The sequence below is a fragment of the Orbicella faveolata genome, unplaced genomic scaffold (assembly GCF_042242905.1).
Source record: "Orbicella faveolata isolate gen_17 unplaced genomic scaffold, um_ofav_v1 contig_25, whole genome shotgun sequence".
Classification (NCBI taxonomy): Eukaryota; Metazoa; Cnidaria; class Anthozoa; order Scleractinia; family Merulinidae; genus Orbicella; species Orbicella faveolata.
In genome coordinates this window covers 16555285-16576502 of record NW_028301553.1, presented here as the reverse complement: position 1 = coordinate 16576502, position 21218 = coordinate 16555285, and the positions used below count along the sequence as shown (strand labels likewise).

Here is a 21218-nt window from a genome sequence, read left to right as displayed (position 1 = left end):
GCGAGAGTCTTTGCATATTTACCTTCTTTCATTTCCCAGATTGTGGACTTTATCTATTGACAGGTTTCGATTTTTATTTTGATCTATTTTGAATTGCGTGACACTGAAAACCAGCAATACGTATCACTTAGTTTCAAGTCACGCAACCAGCGTCTTTGAAATCTTTGTTGACCTCAAAATCCCCTTTGTTTATCAGCAGACTTCGATGACAGATTGGTATCATGTCTTTCTCAGAAGTTATTATCCGATTACTTCATGCAGTCACGCAGTTCTCACACTCGCATATTACTCGTTTAATGTACCGAAGCCTTCCTATGCAATAAGGTAGACCGACGAGAAGTGTAAAACACGTTCATAAAGATCAAGCGGCATTATTTCTCACAAAAGCCGCTGTAATGGCATTTTGTTGTTGTTTATCGTTTCTTTGTTTCTTTGTACACCGTGAAATCTCCGATAGCTAGAAGAAACGCGAAGGAAACTTCAATATGCAGAGAGCTGCTTTTAGTTTCTATTAGAGCTGGAACGTGGCTCACCATATCAGGCCCCCCATATCAGACCCCAACATACAATACGAGACCCCAATTTACCATATCAGACGCCGATCGTATCAGTCGGGTTTGACTGTTTTATGTGTCGGGTTTAACTTTATGTTAACTGTTGTGCCAAGTAATACAGTAATTCTTCAGTAGTGTATTGAAATTATTATGAAATATGGCTATTACAAATAACAAACTGCAAGTTCACTGGAAGAGAAGGTCGCCATTGTTGCTACTTCCTTTCTAGCCTATAGACTTTACAGGATCGCGTTTCTTCCTACCCGTAATCTGGCACTATTTTTTAGGAAATATAAAAATTATTAATGCTTTTAAAAAATATTTTTGAAGCAAGCATCGGCCCCAAAACGTTCTAAGATAATTATATGTATCACTTTGTTTCAAGTCACGCAACCAGCGTCTTGAAATTTTTGTTGACCTCAAAATACTTCGGTGACCAGTGACAGATTGGTATCATGTCTGTCTCAGAAGTTATTATCCAATGCTTCATGTAGTCACGCAATTCTCACACTCGCATACTGTATTACTCGTTTAATTAAACCGGTTTTTGAGAATAGTGAAAGATGCCTTCCAGTGCAGTCGATGAATATAACTATAAAAATTTCGGGCGTGAAATTATACAAATATCCCAATAAAGAAATGCTATAAAATCATCTTTATAAACGTGTTATACACTTCTCGTCGGTCTACCTTATTGCATAGAAAAGCTTCGGTACATTAAAGCAATGTCGTATAGGTGCAAATAAGTCGTCTACTTGCAACCAGAGGGTATGGACTCCAATTAAATGACCAATTTATTCCACATACATGTAAATACAAGTCATTGACTGAAATTTTAAAATGAAGTTTCACGTTTGGCCTCTCCTTAATCAAAACATTGCATACAAAGCCTGAGAAATTGTAACAAATTCTAATTCCCTCACAGGGACAAACCATTTGCTTATACCTAATCGGAATGATAAACGAATTGCCAGTTTATTGAACCTCTTTTATTGAAAAAAAAATATCGGTGTATAACAAGTTCACGAGTCTCGCTTAAATACTAAAATCTCTCGTGTTCCTTTCAGTTAATAGCCTCATTCGGTTGTTCATCCTCATTCAGCTTCATGCGGTTGTTCCCAGTTACTCTCGAGGGGATCCCAATAATTGCCGTACCTGCTCGCACAATACTGTGTACAGTAACCTGGGTGTCTTGCGTCTCCGTCGTAGGAATAGAACGCCAACGCACCGCCTTTTCCCGACCCTCTGAAGCCCGGCATGTCTTTGTACAGTCGGTCACATCCCAGACACTGCAGTTTTGAATCGTTGCATTTTTGTTGACAACCTTAACAGTGTTCCCTCTGCGATGTGGGCTCTGATGTACCATGCTTCGTGGTCTTCATGTTATTTGGTAAATAAACGCCTTCAGACGGCTGGTATGTCGGCTCATAAATGTGCGCGGCTGAGAGATTGCCCGAAAAATGAATCTTTGGCCGGGAAGCGAAGGTTCGAGGGTTTCTGATCATTATCTTAGTCTCGCACGAAAAGCGTGGGGTCTGACTTTGTCGGGGCCAGCTATTGTAATCTCGAACAAAAAGCGTGGGGTCTGAGTCATGTTCTGGGCCTGATAATATAGTCTCGCACGAAATACGTGGGGTCTGACATTGTCGGGGCCTGATCGTAGTCTCGCACGAAAAGCGTGGCGTCTGAGATTGTAGATGTCATGTTCGGGGCCTGATATTGCAGTCTCGCGCGAAAAACGTGGGGTCTGACATTGTCGGGGCCTGATATTGTAATCTCGCACGAAAAGCGTGGGGTCTGAGATAGTACTATCTTATTAAAGTGCGGTATCGGATGTGGATGCTCAAGGCCTGATGTTGTAGTTTCGCGCCTAACTGTGACACACATCACATCTTGTTGAAAGATCCAAGTTTGAAATCACCTATCAAACGTTCGAATGCCTAAAAATGTCGCCTTTTTCGGGTTTAATACTAAAGTCTCGCGCGAAAATTGTGGAGTCTGATATCTAATATCGTTTGTTTCATGTTTGGGAAGTTATAAGTTCTATCTCCGTCGAGAAAGCGCGAGGTTCATCCTCTGCGACTTATAGGTTAGTCTCACGCTGAACTCATACATATGTTATATGTTGAAGCCTTGCGCTCAGAAGGCTAGGGGCCTGATACGCCATATTCTGGGCCAAATATTTTATTATCAGTACTATAATATCGTATGAGAGTTTTGTGTTCGGGGCGTGATATTCTAGACTTACATTGTGTTTGCGGGTTCGAATTAGTACATGTATTTTCTATGCACGGGGATATTGTAGGTTTTCTTAATATGAAACGCGAGGCATCTCGGTGATATCTTGCTATCCGAATAGCGCGACCTTTTTAATATTCTTCGTTCGGATGTTCGAGATTCTTATATGCTTGTCTCCCTTCTGAATTCTCTGTTATTGTGGGCCTGACTTAGCATCTCGATATGAGTAAGAAGAAGGGGAGAGGGGCCTGAGATTGAGGGTCTAAGGTGGAGGGTCTGAGACGCGGGGTGTGAGGTGAAGGGTCTCAGGTGGGGGGCCTGAGATGGTGGTTTGAGATGGGGACCTGAAATGGGGGATCTGAGATGGGGGGCCTGAGATGGGGAAAACTTTCCAAACCCTGCTCTCACGCTGGATCAGGGTTTCTGAGCGCTTTCAATAGCAACATCACTGTAAATAATGAAATTGAATACATGTATACTTCCCTGCTATTGAATACATGTTACTTCCCTGCTAGCAGAGGCTCTTTTCTTGGTGTTCGCTGCGAACACCAGGAAAAGAGCCTCTACTAGCAGGGAACTCTGTTACCAGAGCGACCGTGAATGTAGGCGATAATTTGCCAGACTAAAGCTAAGATCATCATCAAAAAGCCAGTGGATACATGATTAGTCGGATCCTCGTAGAATGGAGACCGAGGAAGCACCTCAAGAGACCTTCCGCAAAAGGTTGACAGTTCCCAGCGGATTTAGAAACTTGCTTGAAGGCCTAACTGTGGAAATTTTGCGTTCGAATCCAGCCGACATTTACAAATTTGCCGCGGAGTATTTCGACGCGAAGTTAAAAGAGCGTCAAGGTTAGTGAGTCAAATGTTTTCTACAGTGTTAAGAGTCCCTGTCCATAAATATGGAAAATAACTCGGCAAGGGTCGAAAATTCGATTTCGCTCATATTTTTACGGTAGATAGGCTAGGCCATGACAAAACCTACTGGATAGTTTTTTTCGTAAAATATCCTTTTATTTCAAAGAAATATGCAAATTACTAAATTCCGTTAAAATCGTCATTTGACGCACCATTTTATTAAACAAGTTTGAGAGCCTCGCATGCAAAACCACATCATTCTTCTGTCTTTAAAACACTCAAATATTTTTGTGCAATGTTTAAATGTGTACTGGGTTGATTTAAGGGAATGTTGCGGTTTTTGTTGGCCGCAAAATAATTAAATTTCGAAGACATGTATTTCATTCACTTAAAAGTACTTCGTAAAAATAATTGATTTTCACCATGTGCGAAACCTTCAAATGGATTAAGCTTCTGGTGGTTGAATCGCAGAAGGATGGTCTACAGATTCCTGTAAAAATTTCTTTGGGTAAATGATTGTGAGCGACGCGAGAGCTTTTCAAAGTACGTTAACAATGCAGATATTTGACCATCCGTCGTCAAATTTTAATTTACGAGTTAGACATGTATTTTAGCACGCGCCACATGTCTTGAGCTATATTAAGTTGAAATAGACACAGAGCTGACAATTTCGAAATGTTCTAACCTCATTTGCTGTAAAAGGCAGGTCCAAAAGCCGACATGACGTGTTTCTCTCACCATTCGCCGCACATAAAACAGAAGCTTGCTTTTGTTTACACAACGTCCGATGTACATCGCCAACTGTCAACTTATTTAATGGTCGAATACCATGAATCTATGACCTTCTTTCGACACATATGATCACTACTGCATCTAAGTCAAAAACCGTTAAGTGATTTGTAGATAGTTGCTTGCTTTGCACTACACCAAAATATTACGTTTGATCATGGTTTGATCTATTGCTGATTGAATCCTTGCTCTCAGCGGTTCGTTGTTTGTTCGTCACGCAATGCTGTCATCCCATTTTAGGGGGTAGGGGTAGGACAATTTCTGTCCTAATACGTAAAGTTCCGTAAGGCTTGGAACCATAGGGAGCACACAATCTTGTTGAGTAGGAAGAGATTAAATTATGCAATGAAAACAATGAATAGTTAACCATTGCCCGTGTTGTCATCTTTTACTAGACCACCGCTACCTACACACCCTGCGTAAATACTGTAACACAAAACTCGTACCTACAACCCCGGCTAAAAGTAGTTGGGACACTTGAGCTGTATCACGTATCCGCCTTCCCCCCTAATCAATGTTGGAAAATATCGCGTTTTTTCCAACGAAAAGGGGAAAAATCACCTGATTATCAACATTGAAAGTGGGGAGACTGGGACGAGCTGACGCCAAGGATGGACGCACGTTTTTAAGTTCGCTCGCTCGAGAGGCAAAATGCTTGAAAATGCAGGGGATAGTTGAATATGACAAGAAATAGAAGAAGAAAACGCAAGAAGTTAAGTAGTTCCTCAAGTTTAGAAGGCTCTTCAACATTCCAAGACGAAGTTTCAGGCCCACAAATGGCGTCCGAAGACAGCATCGACGAGGCGCCATCACTGGCCGATGTCTGGAAAGTTCTCACGGAAATCAAATCAAACACAGAGAAGCTAGTAAATGACGTGAACTTGTTAAAGGTAACTTACAAAGAGCTGCAAGAAAATTTAGCCTCCACAAAGGTCCAAGTAGATATTTTGATGGAAGAAAACAAGAGCTTAAAATCCAAAGTAAAATCACTTGAAGATGACCTGTCGAAGTCCAAAGCACATTCGAAAGAAATAGAACAAAGATTGGACGATGTTGAAGCAAGACATGACGATTTAGAACACTACACTCGAAAGTTTAATCTAGTGATACATGGGATCGCTGAACGCGAAGAAGAAGATAATGCGGAGAATGTAATTGAATTGGGAAAACTTTTGAATGTGAATTTAACACGAGGCGACATTGACATTGTTCATAGATTAAACACAAAATCTAAGACCGAACCTCGTCCAATTATCGTCCGTTTTGCAAGTTACAACGCCAAGAACAAGTTATATAAAGCTAGATCGTATCTTAGAAATGTGACCTCACATGGCTTAGGACCGGGCAATGCGCAAGATTTACATCAATGACAATTTAACATCATGGAGGACAGAGCTCTTTAAACAAGGACCCGCGCTATATAAGGAGCCTTGGACTGGGCGAGCAGTCAGTCATTTCACTCTAGACACGGAGCTGTCAACATCTCCGGGTCGCACGATACGCACGGAGGTCTCATATCTGCTACTAGTGCTGCGCACAGTGCTTACAAGACTAATAAAGGCTGTCATTCCGTAACTATTTTTTTTTTAAATCGAAATATCTGACGCGTGGAACGAGTCTGTACAATGTTGCGTGGAGCTGTAAATAATGCCAATGGAAAACGGGTGCAGGTAAGTAAATATTTTTTTTTCGAGGTAAGAAAAGTTAGGAAAAAATATCACAACGGCAAAGCGTGGACTGTAGACGGGAAAATTTTCTTCAAACCGGAACTCACTTCCAAAGCTCAAAGGATTGACTCCTACGAAGATCTAAAGGCTTTATAAATCTAAAACGATGAACTATAAACAAATTTTTAGCTTTGTTAATTTTGCATACTTAAATACGTCAAGTTGTCGACCTCTCTAGTAAGCACCTAGGATTTCGAGGCTCAGATAGCCGGTTAGTTTGTTAATTCCCAGAAGTGAGAAGACGTTGTTGTTTAGTTGTGCCAAACTTTCTTTGTTGAGCTACTAGGTACATTATTCTGTCTTTTGCTAATTAATTCTTTAACTTTAATTTGTCTTGTACTTTTTTTACCTTAATTAAGCAGTGTTTTGTTAGTTTTATGTCTTTTTTCGTCTCTTTTTACGTAAAGATTTTCAACCTTTGGGTCATGCATTTCTTTAACAATATAGGTTATGCAATCAACCTTTTCATACAGCAATGGCATGCAAATTAAAAATTCTCTCGCTAAATGTGCGAGGTATAAGAAATCCAAACAAAAGGAGAGCAATGTTTTGTTATTTAAAACAGCAAAAAGCTACTATCTTTTGTTTACAGGAGACGTATTCGCAACCGGCTGATGAGAAAATATGGTCGGCGGAATGGGGCGGAAAAATTCTCTTTTGCCACGGAACTGCGCATTCTAAGGGCGTATGCATTCTATTGAATCCAAATTCATCTATTAACCTCGACGTCGTTCAATCGGATCATCAAGACAGAATTTTGATTTCAAAACTTAAAATCTTCGAGGAAACATTTTTCATTGTAAATATCTATGCACCAACTGATTATCGAGAACAAAACAAATTTATAAAGAATTTAAGTGAATTTCTCGTGAGAAAAACGGACACCCCTAGGTTAATTATCGCGGGTGATTGGAACTGTACACTTTCTAAAGCAGATAAAAGTGGGGGTGTAGTTTGGAAATCCACAAACTATAGAGACGCGGTTAGCAATCTTATGAACGAATTGAACCTTATAGATATCTATCGAAAATTGCATCCAAACACAAAATCCTTTACCTACGAATCTAAAACTATAAACTTGAAATCGAGAATAGATTTCATTCTTGTTTCCCGCTCGATTTCCATTGAAGTCCAAACTGCTGAGATTCGAATGTCAATTGCACCGGATCATAAAGCTACCTTTTTAAAAATTAACATTAGAAATGAGTTCAACAGAGGTCCGGGCACCTGGAAATTCAACAATTCTCTTCTAGAAGATGATGATTTTAAAGAACGTATTATATTCTTTTATCCCCAAATACACGAGAAATACGTCTATGTTAAAGATAAGCAATTATTGTGGGAATTAATCAAAATGGAATTACGAATGAAAACAATTAAATATTCTAAAGAAAAAAGATTAGAACTTAGGATAAGGGAATCAACACTTCAAAAAGAACTACAAGACCTCGACTATAAAATTTGTAATACGGATTTTGAAATTTTAGATCGAAACATCTTTGTGGAGTATGAAGCCGCCAAAGAAGAATTGAAAAAGATATATGAACAGAAAGGAAAAGAGGCTATCTTTAGATCTAAAGTAAAATGGTTGGAACAGGGCGAAAAACCCACAAAATATTTTTTTAACTTGGAGAAGACGAATTATGAAAAAAAACTTATACGTGAGGTGAAATTAGAGAATGGCGATAGAGTATCAGAACCAAAACAGATCGAGAAAGAATTGGAGAAATTTTATAGTAATATGTACACATCCAAAAATCTAAAAAGTGAATCTCAAGGTGAAAACAAGAGTTTCGAGTCTTTTGTTGAAGGTATTGAAATCCCTCAACTGAATGTTGATGAGCAAGATTCGCTAGAACATGATTTTACCTTTGAAGAATTAAAAGAGGCGGTGAGCTCTTTCTCGGACAACAAAACTCCCGGTGAGGATGGATTCACTAAAGAATTTTATGAGTCTTTTTATGATCTCATTTGGCCAGATCTGTTAAATTCTTATAATGCAGGTTTTCAAGGTGAGTCTTTATCTATTTCTCAAAGGAGGGGAATAATAACGTTAATACCAAAAGCTGATGGGGATCTGTCCGAACTTTCCAACTGGCGTCCAATATCACTGCTAAATATTGATTATAAAATTTTGACTAAAGCTTTGGCAAAAAGAATAGAAAAATACCTACCAAAATTAATTAATTCAGATCAAACCGGATTTGTTAAGGGAAGGTATATAGGCCAGAACATAAGACTTTTAAGCGATATAATGGAATATCTAAATGCTAAAAAGACCTCGGGACTTCTCCTTTTTATAGACTTCGAGAAGGCTTTTGATAGCCTTGAATGGGATCTTATTGCTAAAGCCTTGAATGTTTTCAATTTTGGCCCAAATGTCAAAAGATGGATATCAATCTTTTATAATGGTGTACAAAGCGCAGTTATAAATGGTGGATTTTTGACCAACTATTTCAATATATCAAGAGGAGTTCGTCAAGGTTGCCCGCTAAGACCTCTCTTATTTATCCTTGCGGTGGAACTACTAGCAATAAAGATACGCCAAGAACCAAGTTGCAGAGGCGTTGACCTCCCAGATGACCAGGTGATCAAAATCTCACAATTTGCTGATGACACCACTATAATAACGAAAAATGTTGAATCTCTCAAACCCTATTTACAGATCTTGGATTGTTTTGGAATTATTTCTGGATTGAAATTAAATAAGAAGAAAACTAAAGTTATGTGGATCGGCTCTATGAAAGATAGTAATTTGAAAGTACTTGACTTTAAAACAACTAAAGAACTCATTAAAGTTCTTGGCGTCCATTTATCCTACAACAAAAGTAAATGTACTGAGAAAAATTTTTATGATAAGATCAACAAAATGAAAACAAAATTAAATTTATGGCTTTCAAGAGACCTCACAATATATGGCAAGTCTTTACTGGTGAAAGCTTTAGGTATATCACAGCTAGTGTATGCAGCATCTATGCTGACCGTTCCAGAATCGGTTATTAAGACAGTTCAAGAGAATCTGTTCGCCTTTCTATGGAAAAACAGAAAAGACAAAATAAAAAGAATGGTTATGTATCAACCAGTAGCAGAAGGAGGAATTAATTTTGTTAATTTTTACATGGTCGTTAAATCATTACGCTTAGCTTGGATTGGTAGATTACTAGGCGAGTCTGACGATAAATGGAAGGTAATCCCTAATTACTATTTTCGAAATTATGGTGGTTTATTATTTTTCCTTAAGTGTAATTATAATGTAAAACTTTTGAAAACAGATCTGCCACTCTTTTATCGAGAACTTCTTCAATATTTTCAAGATCTCAAAAATACAGCTAACATCTTTCCAAATGGCGAACTCATTCTTTGGAATAACAATTCAATAATTATAGATAATGCAATTCTATTTTGGAAATCGTGGTTTGAACGCGGCATTGTGACGATAAAGGATGTGCTAAATTCTAAGGGAAAGTTTCTATCATATGAAGAGTTCAGCAACAAGTTTAACATCACCACCAATTATATGTATTACTTTCAGCTAATTTCAGCCATTCTATCTGAGTTGAAAAGGAGAGCAACTCAAACTTTTATACCTGCAGCTGATCTTTCTTCGACCTCCCCATCCATTCTTTCAAATCAAACTCTAATTAATCTGGCTGAAGCACGCTGCAAAAATTATTACCAATTGTTTAATAATCATACCCCTATTGTCCCGAGTGGTGTAAAAAAGTGGCAGAGTAAATTTCCTGAGAAACTTGGTGACTGGATTGGATGCTTTCAAGATATATATCGCCTCACTAAGGACAATAAACTTCGCCAATTTTGTTTTCGTTTCTTACATAGAACAATTGTAACGAAGAAAGAACTTAAACTATATCATTTAGCCGAGGACAATAAATGTATATATTGCTTTAACGCGGATTCAATAGAACATACGTTTATTGATTGCAAGGAGTCTGTAAAACTTCATTCACAAATTATATCATGGTTCAATCATTCTGAAAGTACTGAGATAATACTTTCAAAAGAACAAATTGCTTTTCATGACACATGTCACGTGACTGATGTGCTGTCAGACCCTTTAAAACGCAAGCTAGATTTGCTCATCATCCTGGTCAAACAATATATCTATGCTTCTAAATATCTTCAGAAAGAATTGTCTCTAGATGAACTTGTAAATAAACTGATTGTTCAATGGAAACTGGAAAAATGTGTTTAAACGTAAAATCGCTTACCTAAAAAACACCACTTATGGGTATTAAGTTGATTAATTAACAGAGCTATTACAATACAAGGTTAACGTAGTAAATCCAAAAATGCTCTCAATTAATACCAATAATGTAGTGTTAAAAAATTGCAATACTTAAAGATAATGCATAGACCCCCCCTCTTTTTTTTTTTTGTATTTGTATATTTTTTTCTTGTTCTGTATAGTTACTTAGCTGTCACGTTTTCTTTTTCTTTCATGTATGAGAAAAGTTATTGAACATTGTAAAACTTCAACAGTGCATGTAAGTGTAACGTACGTGTGTTTTAGGTGTATTAATAAAGTGCTTCATTTTTAAAAAAAAAAAAAAAAAAAAACATTGAAAGTGGGGAGAGGGGAGAACTTGCTTCGTGTCCCAACTCTTTTGTCTGGGATTGTAGGTCTATTCGCGCTGTGCAATTATTTTTGGTTTACATATAATACAGTGGGCTACCCTCGGAGAAAGGGGAGGTGGCCGCTTAATAGGGGTTGGCAGCCTAATAGAGGTTGGTGTACTTTGAATATTTTTTCACTATCGGGTTATAAATTTAGCTAAATTTCTTACTAAACATGGAGTCAATTCAAGACAATCATGAAAGACGTCATCCTCGGAGACCCAGGGGCAGTTAGTAGCGGCAGGGAAAAAGTCTAAACGGGTCTTCGCCCGAACTTTTTTCTCACCCTTTTAGACTTTTCCCCGCTCCCACTAACTGCCCCTGGGTCTCCGAGGATGACGTCTATAATGATTGTCTTGAATTGACCCCATGTTCACTAAGAAATTTATAACCCGATAGTGAAAAAATATTCAAGGTACACCAACCTCTATTAAGCGGCCAATCCCTATTAAGCGGCCACCTTCCATTTTCCCGAGGGTAGCCCACTGTATTATATGTAAACCAAAATAATTACACAGCGCAAAAAGACCAAGGTACGAGTTTAGCGTTACAGTATTACGCAGGGCATGTAGGTAGCAGTGGTCTAGTAAAAGATGACAACACGGGCAATGGTCACCTATTCATTCTTTTAATTTCTTAATTTAATCTCTTCCTACTCAACAAGATTGTGTGCTCCCTGTGTTCCAAGCCTCACGGAACCTTACGTATTAGGATAGAAATTGTCCTATCACTACCCCCTAAAATGGGATGACAGCATTGCGTGACGAACAAACAAGGAACCGCTGCAAACAAGGAGCAGCAGTAGATCAAACGATGATCAAACGTAATATTTTGGTGTAGTGCAAAGCAAGCAACTATCTACAAATCACTCAGCCGTTTTTGACGTAGATGCAGTGGTGATCATATGTGTCGAAAGAGGGTCATAGATTCATGGTATTCGACCATTAAATAAGTTGACAGTTGGCGATGTGCATCAGGCGTTGTGTAAACAAAAGCAAACTTCTGCTTTATGTGTGACGAATGGTGAGAGAAACACGTCATATCGACTTTTGGACCTGCCTTTTTACAGCAAATAAGGTTAGAACATTTCGAAATTATCAGCTCTGTGTCTATTTAACAATTAGACCCGTAGCCCGCAAGGGCTACGGGTCAATAGCCCATGAGGCGAAGCCGAATGGGATATTGACCCGTGGCCCTTGAGGGCGAAGGGTCTAATTGTTTTAGTATCACCCAACTAGTCGGACAGAAAAGGTAATAACAAAGTTAGCAAATGCAAGTTGAAGAAATATTTATTTGGGAATAAAACGAAAGAAAGCGTCACGCTCGATGGCGCCAATTTCGCTACTCGATGACTATTACTAATAGTCCCCTAGTAGCGTAGCCAATCAAAATGCAGGATTTGCATTAGTCCACTAGTTGGGTGATACTAATTCAACTTAATATAGCTCAAGACATGTGGCGCGTGCTAAAATATATGTCTAACCCGTAAATTCAAATTTGACGACGGATGGTCAAATATCTGCATTGTTAACGTACTTTGAAAAGCTCTCGCGTCGCTCACAATCATTTACCCAAAGAAATTTTTACAGGAATCTGTAGACCATCCTTCTGCGATTCAACCACCAGAAGCTTAATCCATTTGAAGGTTTCGCACATGGTGAAAATCAATTATTTTTACGAAGTACTTTTAAGTGAATGAAATACATGTCGTCGAAATTTAATTATTTTGCAGCCAACAAAAACCGCGACATTCCCTTAAATCAACCCAGTACACATTTAAACATTGCACAAAAATATTTGAGTGTTTTAAAGACGGAAGAATGATGTGGTTTTGCATGCGAGGCTCTCAAACTTGTTTAATAAAATGGTGCGTCAAATGACGATTTTAACGGAATTTAGTAATTTGCATATTTCTTTGAAATAAGAGGATATTTTGCCAAAAAAACTACCCAGTAGTTTTTGTCATGCCCTAGCCTATCTACCATAGGAATATGAGCGAAATCGAATTTTCGACCCTCGCCGCAAAATTAAGAATTTGTCTGATTTTTATAGGCAGGCACTCTTAAATATTTGTTACCAACACGTTCTCTTTTCATACGTGATCAGACAAAGATCTGCATGTATTTACAGTCGCATCGTTGACAAGTCTTGGGTAAAGGTACTGGAAAAAACACCTTCGAAACGCTTCAGACACTGTAAGGTCTTCTTAAAACACCAACACAGTTACTCAAACATGCCGATATGGGCCTCTTTAACAAGTCAATATTGTTTCAACTTGCCCGTTTCCTTTTAAAATACCGTCTACGTCTGAACACAAGTTTTTGGGAAGCCCAATTTTATAAATCCTTCTGTGACCCATTGTTACTAAATATGGCTTTAGCTCTGTTTAATCTCAAAGAGCGTTTGAAATGAATTTGTAAAGAGAAGGGTCGCGAAGAAAGCAGCATGGACAAACATTAACAACATTTTGGCAAAGAAACTGCTGCGTGGTAAAGATGTCTAAAGATTTAAACGGCGTGAACTCTGTTATTAAGGATTGGGATTACAAATTATACATACGGTGACCTTGTCGGTCAACCCAAAACGCAGACCATGCAGACTGCAGACTGCAGACCGCAGACCGTGCAGACCATGCAGACTGTGCAGACTGTGCAGACTGTGCAGACTGAGTACTTTTTTTTCCTTATTCTTGTTTTTGCATTTACTTTTAAGGTTACCGTATACCTTCAGGGGTGTCTCGCGTCCAAGCGATGTAGCGCGTCCGGTTTAAGCTGTAGATACCTAAACCCCTATATCAAATTAAAGCTTATAGAGCTGGCTATCAAACCATACCAAAAATTTTGAAATAAAATGAATTGCCAATTTTTTCACGGTCACGAAATGCAAGCGTCCTAATCACCTTTTGGAAGCTACAAGTCAAAGCGAATTTTGTTTTTCGCCAATTTATTTTTTTCCTCGGTTTCAGGACAAAAAGCGCTAAAAAAGCGTGTCTGCGTTTTTCCATATTCAATTGTAGTAAAAAGTTACAGAACATTTTCGAAATAGGATTAAAAAAATGTGAAGTGATCGTACAAAAATCGCTCTCGGAGAAAAAATATTTCGAAATAAACAATTCGCAGACACGTTTTTGTTTTTTATATGTTAATCTAGCTACTGTCCAAATTTGAGGGCAAACAAACAAATTCCGTTTGAGTTGTAACTCTTTAAAGTGTCTGCTTCAAGTGAATAAATTTATCCGACAAAACAGCGCTAAGAAAAATATCTTGCTTCGCAAACAAACTCCGCCCACAAATGCCTTCAGCTGGGTTCTCAGATCACTGAGCCAATCAGCGCTTGGAAAATTTACTACCATTAACTCGCGGTGAAATTTACGCGTGAATCTGCAAAAAAAACCTTGCGTTTCGCAATACGCTCAAGGCGGAGAGATAATTTTTCTGCAGCTGGGTTTTTCCTGAAGCTGGTTTGGCAAAATGGGGAAGACGAAAAAGGATACCAACGTTAGAGTAGCTGGGCGACGAGAACAAACAAAAGAAAGCGCGGCAGAGCAAATGTGCATGGATAATATTCCAATGGATCTCAATGAGTTGGACGATTCATCGGTATCGAACTCAACAAAAGAGTCACTGTAAACATCGCTGTTATCGCTGTCGAGTTCCCAAATTTTACACAACCTTTCTCTTCTCTTGACTCGCTCTTTTTGCCCGCTTGATACGTCCGTAGCTTCATCCGCGAGGCCAACTTTCGCTTCTTCACTCATTGATGTATTTTTATTCATTCTTCGTTCTTTCGAACTGATAAACGGAGTTTTCCGTGGTCCATGTTTACTTATAACTTAATAGAATTACATCTAATACGAAAAATGCTTGGATTAACAATGCTGATTAACTGAGTAGCCAGCCAATTCGTGGTATCCATATCGGTAATATTCCCGCGAAAGTAGTCTCGGTTGATTGCATACACGTTATAGGGCTGTCAATCAAGAGGGAACTTTTACTTCCGGCCATAACGTAAAACATCCATTTCTCCGTTTTTTTCAATTTTGTGTTCAGAAATTAGAGATTACTCTTCGACCATTAGTTTGAACCAAAAATCCAAATTTGAAGAAAATTGCCGATCTGAAGGTATACTGTAACCTTAACTTGCATATTTTTGGTCCTGTTCAATTATATATCGGAGTGTTTGTTATCCACAGGCCGCGCAAACTCGGTGGCTACAGATTTAAAAAGGAAAACTCCCTTTATTCCTAAATATACTTAAGTAAAGCTATTTTAAAATGAGAAATAAACTTCACTTGTATTATAATGTCACACGTAGCATGTGCATTTTCTACTCTTGGTGTACAAAATGTAATTCCAAATGGCTGTTGGAGTGTGCTGCGATCACGCCAAAAAAAAGCCTAGCGCATGGAAAGATCGATCACAGAAAACCGAATAGCATTTGAAATTCTCAGCACAGGACGGTTGCCGTGATGAGTTGATGCGATGGTTAATTTATCTGTCCTTATGGCAGTTGTGTTTTTATGGCGATTTAGACTACGAGTGGTCCCTCGTTCGCTTAGTCCATCGTGCGTGACGCATAAGAAAACCTCGAGGAAAAAATTTCATGCGCGCATTTTTTTCTCTCGAGGTTTACTTACGGTCAAGCTCAACTAAGCGAAAGAGGGAATACTCCTAGTCAAATGGCGATTCCGTACTTTGTGAAGCAAAAGCGATTTGTGGGACAAGGTCGCTTAGGGTCACCGTCCTTGCTTGAATCAGGTAAGAGCAGAGCGAAGACTAACAAAGTCGACAACAAAAAACACAACAACAACAACAACAAATTGGACAAAATAAATAAAACCACAAACCCGTCAAAAATTGACGCAATTTGCGCCCAGAATGTATGTAAGTTTATTTTAAAGCTTGATTTTAGTATATTTAGGACCAGTAAAGGGAATTTCCCATAGAAAGTCTATTAAACGCGTAGATCAACAGTCAGATGTTGCGTTTGTGCCGCCTGTGGATAAATAACAAACATTAGGACATATTAAACACAATTTTTTCACTAGAGGCGAAAAAAGTGAGTCAAGTGTTACAAAAGAAGTACTCAGTCTGCACAATCTGCACAGTCTGCATGGTCTGCAGTCTACACGGTCTGCGTTTTGGGGTGACCGTCTTATTTGTCACGTCGCGAAAGTGAAAGATGCAACGTCAGCGCATTCCATGGTTGACGTAATACCTTTTTAGCGTATTTATTATTCCCTTCGAACCCAACACTTCGATAAAACCAAAAGAAAATATATTTTACCCACAACAAAGAAAACAATATCCGTAAATTGTCCGTGTATTAATGTTTCAACAGCTTTTGGCGAATAAACATCACAGGTTGCGTGATTCAAAATTTGGCCGAGAGGAAGTTTGGGTCCGGTCATCGACAAAACGAAAAAAACAAGAAGATCTTTTAGATCTTATAACCGCGCTTTTAAAATTTAACTGTTTTCTTAGCACTATCATAGCAATGCAGTGTACATTCCAAATCAGTCCTTGATGATTCATTGATTACCGTAGACACCACATCGCTTGATTAACACAAACTGTATTATTGCACCATCGGTCGTAGCCATTGTGAAATCTCCGATGACGTAATGGTCTTAATCTGGAAGTTTCCTCGGGATATGTGTGGGCATGAACGATACGAACGCCACAATAATAAAACTATTAAAAGTCACGATTAAATTTAATTGGTTTTTCAATGAGTAAAGGGCTAGCAAAGAAGTCACGCGAGTCACATAATTCAAGAACTGCGTTATCCACGGCTATCTTTAGTACGGTGGTTATTTCCCTACCAATGACGTAATCCTTGCATCATGTTCTGACACATTCTCTGTTTGGCTTGCAAATATTTAATTTTCCTTCCGACCTCTAAACTCGCTGCGAGGAAACAGCAAAAGAATTCACTTCATTTGCCTTAACCCACAAAAAATACCCGCAAAATTGCAAATAAATTAATGACCGTCGCTTCTGACGAAATCAACTTGCAAAGTAAACACGATCTTATTTGTCACGTAGCGAAAGTGAAAGCTGCAACGTCAGCGCATTCCATGGCTGACGTAATACCTTTTTTAGCGTAAAAATAAAACCCGTGTAAACCAAGAACTGCGCTCGGCCCATGGCCAAGCGGTTTTATAAAAATAAACTACAGGTAGAACATGAACCCCGCTCGGCCCATGGCCGCGCGGTTAAATAGTTCCCAAAAAAGAAGAAAAATTGTCAATCACTGTCCTCTTTGTTGCTGGGGCGAAGCTGCGGATGTTTTTATTTATTTATTTATTTATTTATTTATTTATTTATTTATTTATTTTTTAATTTTTTTGAGTGTACGTTCCCAATCTGCGAGAGATGAAACTATGAATTATTACTGAGAGTTCACTCGATTATTCGACCGTAACTCTGCGACACTGGAATAAAGCTTATTACATTTTAAAACGAATAACCAAGACATTGAAAATGAAAGAGAAAACTCGGCGACATGTTCTGCCTTTCGCATTCTATAAAGCGCCTTATCACATGCACCCGGAAGCGCGAACAATTTCTGACCATCAGATATTTTAATATTTTAATCTGCACCTTTAGTTTTAAAATGGCTTTCCTTTATTTACAAAATGTATTATTTATTAGTTGAGCATTTTTTTTTCCTAAATAACAATTTGGTTTCTGTGTAACTAAGTGAGTTCTCTTGGATCTATAAAGCTAGGCTTCATTGTTAAAATTACTGGGAATCGGTTAAGTTGTTGCTGTAAGTTATTTTCTCGTAGAAGTAAAAACCGTAAGTTTTTGGAATAGTTTGTTACAATGGTCATAAAATTGAGCATTTACGATCTAGATTGAATAAGTAGACCTGAAAAGCTATATTCCGTTGATTACCACGTAATTTTGTTTGCCTATTAGCTACACTCTTTTTTACTGATATAAGAACGTCTAATTTTTCAGCTGAGACTGAACGTCCTTGTATTCTTTGCGATTTGAGGCTGAAAACGTTCTTAAGAAGTTCTTAAATTTACATGGTATACAAGGTCAACAACCTTGATAATACTTCAGACTTTGTATCACCTGATGACTTTGATGGTGTGAAAGTTATTTTGAAACAGTTTTAAATAAGAACTGCTGATTATTACAAACCGAGATGTGGGTCGTGCAATAAGAAAACCATTGTTAATATTATACAAAACATGCCCTTAAGTATTTGGGTTAATTTTGCATTTTTGTTACCTCCATTTTATGCTTGTCATTTAATACATACAGATTAGCAAAATAAAATCGTTCTTAATCGACTCTCAGCCTGCGGAATGTTCTTAATACGTTTTTTTTTAATTTTGGTTAATCTCATCCTCAACGTTCTTATAAAAAAGGTTCTTACATATAAAGAAAGAGTGTACATAATGAAATCGTGCTCATCCGATCTTAAACCTAGAATAAATAGCGATCAATAGTGGCGGCCGATTTCCGAAACAACGAGACCCGAAGGCACAAGCTTCTATAGCGGGGACTCGGACCATTCCACCACCCCCCCCCCCCCCTCCCCCGAAAATGCTTTGAATTTTAATTCCTCATAGTCCCTTTCCCTGGGTTTCTGAGTCATTCTGAAAGAAAAATCTGACCGATTCTCTAAAACGGTATATGAAAACCAGTATAGTTCATGGCCGTCCTTCCGAAAAACCTCATAGCTCTAAAGAATTCATCTTTTCGATTTTCTAATCAAATGTAAGCATGATGTTGGCGTCAGTAGGAAAAAGACGAAAGAAAATCCCTGGGGCCACGGTTGTAGTGAGTTTCAAATGAAAACATCAGTAACTGGATATTTGTCAGCCCTTCACGAACGTTTCCTTTCTTTGCACAGAGAGAGGGGAGGATGATTGCCTGCTGGGGTCGCAGATCGATGGATATTACAGATACGAGCCTTTGGGAGGTAAGAGAGAGGAACTTGACAAAGCGGCCACTAAAATTCAAGCAACGTTCCGTGGGCACAAAGCAAGACAAGAGGCACAAACCTCTGCAGAAAAGACTGAGAACAACGAAAACCTCGGAAAGGGAGAACTGCCGCTTAACACTGCTGGTAGTTTTGGCGGGAAAGAGAACGGCGGAGAAGAACACGCGGCTGCCACTAGCATACAAGCTGGTTACGTTACCGTGGTAACTACACTCGTAAGGATTTAAAGGCGCCAAACGAAACTGCGACAACAATCCAGGCTGGTTATCGAGGCTATGCTGTTATAAAAGGAATGCAAGATAACTATTCGACCAAACCACTGGACGAGGATAGAAAGGATGTTGCCACAAATGAAGAAGAAGAAGCAGCTGCTGTTACAATACAATCCGCACTTAGAGGACATCAAACCAGGAATGCAATTCACGGTGACCTGAAAAGTAACTCTCCAGCTGATCGAGGGATCGATGACAACCAAATCGACTCATCTCTCGAAGATGGCAGCGTAGCAAATGAACAAGGCGACGAGAAACAGAAAGCAAATGATTCCACAGTAACAGATAAAGACGAGGCTGCGACCAAAATCCAATCAAGCTACCGTGGTTATTACACTCGCAAACAGCTTAGACAAAAGAAAGAGGCAGCGACGACCATCCAAGCCCATTACAGAGGTTATCGGGTGCGCGAAATGTGGCGGGTGGATAAATTGATAGCCATCAAGGAAGCTTCATTTCCTGAAACTGCAGAAGCAAAACACGATGGTTAATTGACAATGAGGATAGACTTCACTTCCCTTGCCATCCATTGACTGCATTATATTGCCTAGGCGTGTTTAGCTGTGAACTGATTCAACTTGTCCTTAACCCGGGGCGGAGGCGGGGGCTCCCATATAAAAAGGACGGGGGTGCTTATGGGACATTTTGAAAATAACCCCTAAGGGGCACTAAGATCCTGTTTTGTGGGCGTGGCCTGATTTGATTTCACTCCTAACAGTAAGAAGTACCAATTCTAAAACAAGACATTAGCTGACACTTTCATAATTTTTAATATTGCCATAAAGACGGTTGCATCGAATAATTTCCAAAGTTGTTTTTAAAATGTCTCCTGTCATATCTTTTTTTTTTTTGGCTCATTACCCTAGTAGGTACCGCAAAAACTCTCGCTGTGGATCTTTTGAGGCTAAAAACCCTATGAGAAACCAAAATCGCTTTTTTTCACCCCTAAAAGGTACGACAAGCACCCCCGTCCTTTTTATATTTAAGTCCCCCCGGGTTATAGCTTGCCTCACTCGACTATTATGGACTTATCCTCGACCTCAGCTTGCGCGTTCAGCTACCACTGGCTACAAATAGCGTGTGAGTTGTTCTACAACGCACTGCTAAAATGGGACTTTCCTGTTAAACCTTGTAAATCAAATTTGTACTCCAAACTGGGCTAACAGAGCGTCCGCAGGGGACTGGATGCTAAGTATATATGTGTACTTATCATATGGCTAGCTCCGTGAGCAGGCAAGATGAATCAAATCCTGCCCTGTGATTGACTAATATTTCTTAAATATGTATATATAATAAATGAAGTAGTGTTTTTTTTTTTTTGTTTTTTTTAATTTCATTGTAGATTTTTAATACTTGTATAGTTTTAGGTTATTTATTGTTGTAATGCGCTTTTGATCACCTGGTATGTTAAAAAGCGCACTATAAATCAATAAATTATTAAATTATTATTACTACCCGAGCGGGCAAGATTGCCATATGGAGCTATATAGAGCTATCTTGCCCGCTCGGGACTAACCGCCGTGTCCCGCAAAAACATTTTCCCGAAAGCCATATAATAAATCCTTTATTGACCAAGCTTGTTCTGCCAAGATGGCTGGCTGATTTTTTTGCGAGTTTATGGACCTCGACTCCGTCTCGGTCCATAAACACGCAAAAAAAGAACTTGGCCAATATCCAGCCATCTTGACCTCACACTTGGTCAATAACCCATACATACTGGTCGGTTTTTTTTCATATGATTATCATTTGTAATGAAAAAATATCAACTGAACAAAACCACCAGCATGATACTGGCAAAAATAAATGTCCCTTATACACATACTGCGCTGTTTCTCCTTTCACTACACACTGTCCCTGTGTTTACGTCACGTTTCTCTGTGTCACGTTAAAAATGTGTATGATGATTTCCCTAGGCAAGTTGCGTTACTTCATTAACAAATGTTTTTCCGACAGTTTTTACTGAGTGGAAATTCCAGAACACTCACGTTTTGGCGAACAACTATTGCGCGATTCCTCTCGTGTGACTGAATTAGTGGAAGGCTGGGCCGGGCGGATATTGGATTTTAGAGAAGGGGGTTTGAGACACAGTCCCCTGTAAGGGAAATCGGAAATTTTTAAAATTGAGGTCCTCTGAAATGGAATTTTCGGCTTTCTGAGGTCAAGTCTGTGTGTTATTATGTC

The 21218-nt window shown here is 38.8% G+C and overlaps 1 pseudogene across 1 annotated transcript; it reads left to right on the top strand.

Annotated features, from left to right (window-relative positions):
* The first annotated feature begins 2084 nt into the window (after positions 1 to 2084).
* On the top strand, positions 2085 to 20856 carry LOC110052261 (uncharacterized; annotated as a pseudogene). The gene is made up of 2 exons (XR_016208532.1): positions 2085 to 3643; positions 18676 to 20856. The product of XR_016208532.1 is annotated as an uncharacterized LOC110052261 (transcript).
* The last annotated feature ends 362 nt before the right edge of the window (positions 20857 to 21218 follow it).